Source organism: Vulpes vulpes, chromosome 8 (genome assembly GCF_048418805.1).
Source record: "Vulpes vulpes isolate BD-2025 chromosome 8, VulVul3, whole genome shotgun sequence".
Taxonomy (NCBI): domain Eukaryota; kingdom Metazoa; phylum Chordata; class Mammalia; order Carnivora; family Canidae; genus Vulpes; species Vulpes vulpes.
In genome coordinates this window covers 6,513,344-6,516,631 of record NC_132787.1, presented here as the reverse complement: position 1 = coordinate 6,516,631, position 3,288 = coordinate 6,513,344, and positions in this window count along the sequence as shown.

The window sequence follows — 3,288 nt, the reverse complement described above, 5'->3', positions numbered from 1 at the left end:
TATGTCTTGGTCATGGCCAGCTTTTGTTGAATTTAATGGAGTTCACTGTGCTTCTTGGATTTTTAAGTTTGCTTCCTTCCCCAGATTAGGGAAGTTTTCAGCTATAATTTGCTCAAATTAACCTTCTGCTCCCTTTTCTCTCTTTTCTTCTGGGACTCCTATGATACAATTTTATGCTTTAAGGAATTGCTAAATTCCCTATGTCTACATTCATGATCCAATACCTTTTTTTCCTTATCCTTTTCAGCTTCATTACTTTCCATAATTTTATCTTCTATATCACTGATTTGTTCCTCTGCTTTGTTCATCCTCATTGTCATTACGTCTAGTTGGTTTTGCATCTCAGCTGTAGTATTTTTTATTTTGGCCTGACTACATTATAGTTCTTTTATCACTGCAGTAAAGGATTCCCTAGTGTTTTCTATGCTTCCTAAGCCCAGCTAGTATCCTTATAATTGTTGTTTCAAATTCTGGTTCAGGAAAAAAAATTCTGGTTCGGACATCTTACCTATAATTGTATTGAGTAAATCCCTGGTCAGTACTTCTTCCTGTTCTTTCTTTTGGGGTGAATTCTTTCATCTTTTCGTTTTGTCTAAGTCACAGGTTTTTGTGTGATTGTTAGGAAAGCCTGCTATATCTCTGCTCCTGAGAGTAAGGCTATATTAAAATGAGCCTCCCTCCCTGCCCCAAACAAAAAAACACAGCAAGATCCTGTTTCACCTAGAGCATTCCAGCTTTCTATGATGAGTGACTTGGTATATGCAGAGGGATTGTTCTTGTCATCTGGGGGAGATGCCTGCTGAATTGATTCTCAGGTGGACTTCCCTATTGGAGATGTGCCTCAGGGCACAGGGGATCAGGGATTCATGTAAGCAGCCCTGATCTCCACTGGGCTGTGCTCTGTTGCTCACTGAAGTCAGTCAGTGCAGGTAGGCAGGAGGAAAATGGCATTGCCCTTCTCTGTTGTTCCAGGAAGTTCACTACTCTTCAAGAAGTACATACAGAAAAGCAAACAATCACCAGGTTGTGTCAGATCCCTGTTTTCACCTTGTCTGTGCCTGAGCTGTCTGACTACCATTAGTGCAATACTTCTGTGTTTTATCTCAGGGTCACAGCTAGGTTTCAGAACTCCAACTTCAGATACCCACTAGGAATATACTTCTGCTGATGCCCTGAGGGAGGTTGTCATCATGTTGTGGCTGGTGCTGGTTTATCCCAGAAAAGCCATCACATACTCAAACAGTGGTTTGGAGTTTATAGTAAAGTGCAGCAAAAAGCCAGCATCAAGGTATACTGCCCTGAGCTAGTGTCTCTGTTCCTATATTGGTGAATGGGGCAGCATGTTGGCACTGCCAGTTCTTTTATCCCTAGAGTTGCTGTGCTACCATTCTGAAATGCTGTCCAAGAAGGGGAACTGTTTCTTCCCGTGCAACCCAGGGAATTCTTAGACTGTACTGACCGTTCCTGGACCTCGACCCTCCTTCCCCACCAGAGCACCCGTCGGCCTACCAGGCATGACACTGCCTATGGCGAGGATTTGTAAAACTTCAAATTTTGCGCTCCAATGCTTATAAAAACTGGTGGTAGTCAGCCCGACTCCTTTTCCTAGTCAATGGTTTTGGGAAAATTCTTTCTTTTGCAATACCTACATACTGCTTTCTCATTATCTCTCTCTTGTTTCTCTCTCTATGATCAGGGCTCCATCCTTCCACAATACCTGTAATTCTTTTCTCCCAAAATCAATTCTCTACAGCTCCTACCTTCTTTGAGTTAGATGTTTTTCCACCTGTAAAGCACAATTTCTTCTCTTAGTCCTCACATTTCTAACATGATCAGAATAATTTGGTAGTCAAGCTATGTTCAAAGGACTAGGCAAGCTTAGGGTCTTGTTCCTCACCACCTTAACTAGTCATAAAACAGAGAGGTTTTAGGGAAGGTTTTATCACAAATATTTATATGGATTCCAGCTATAGAGTGCCAGCAGAAATCTTGCTGATGGTAAACCAGAAATGTCTAGGTATATAGAATTCTGTATTCTAAATTCTTGGTTTCCTCCTTTCTATTCTTTTTCCAGATCAATACCTCTCATCATCTCCCTTATTTGCTCTTCTAATACATTATCTCCTGACCAGGGTTACTCAACCACAGCACCAATGATTTCTTGGGCTGCATAAATCTTTATTGTGATAGCTGTTCTATGTATTATAGGATGTTTAGTATCATCTCTGGTCTCTACCTACTAGGTGCCAGTAACACGTACCCTTTTCCTGTTATGAAAACTAAAAAATGCTTTCAGATATTGCCAATACCTCCTGGGCGAGAGACTCATCCCTGCTGAGAACCCCTGCTGTAGACATTAGGTAATTGACTAGGGGTAGGGGAGAAAGAAGAGATGTGAGCAGAGTCTCAAGAAATGTGGTGTATTATAAATAAAGCAAGACATAAGAAGGAATCTTCATGAAGAAAAGGGAAACATTTAAGCTGCACAACAGGCATCCAGCCAGTGACTAAGTTTTCCAGTGGAAGCAAACAAATGCACAAATAAGTTTAAGTGCTCATTTTATATTCTATTTATAAAACACAGATGTCACTAGAAGCTTCTCTGACCCTAGGAAATTTTATTCTATAACCCCCACTCCCGGTTTATACTCTGGGGAAGTGGGTGCTCTCCTTAGCCTTCTTGCTCTTGCTTCTGCCCACCCACCTCCCCATTTATAATTCACATGTATTTGGCATAGAGCTCATCCTCTTGCTTCCTTTAAGGAGTAATCCAAATCTCTGCAGTTCTTATTTTTTCTGGGAACTTCTTGCATAATTTTGATGCCATCATATAGGGATAATATTGTACAACTCTTTGAATAGTTGTCCCACTCACTTTTCACTTAACTTCTATACATCACCCTGTTTGCCTCATGGGTCTCACTACGCTATCTTCTCAAAGATGAAATACCAGTAATTGCTTTCGAACTAGAAGTAAATGTCCCAAACAATGGGCTAGCCTTCTTTCTCTTTAGGAGACTACTACATTTCATATAATTTGAGAATAAACTTTTCCATTTCATTACACTTGCCACTTCATATGGACATGTATTAGTAGGAGAACTTGGAAGGATTTAATCTCATGCATTAAACATCAACAGGATCTTCCAAGTCTGGGGCTAGTAAGAAGAAAATGATAAATGCTTTTTCCTGGAGTCTCTCAGTGTTGGTGAGTTGCCCAATTGTCAAGGCTTAGTGAAGGAGCTTCTCTTTCTGGAGGCTTCCCACTAGACAGATTCAATACTCAGT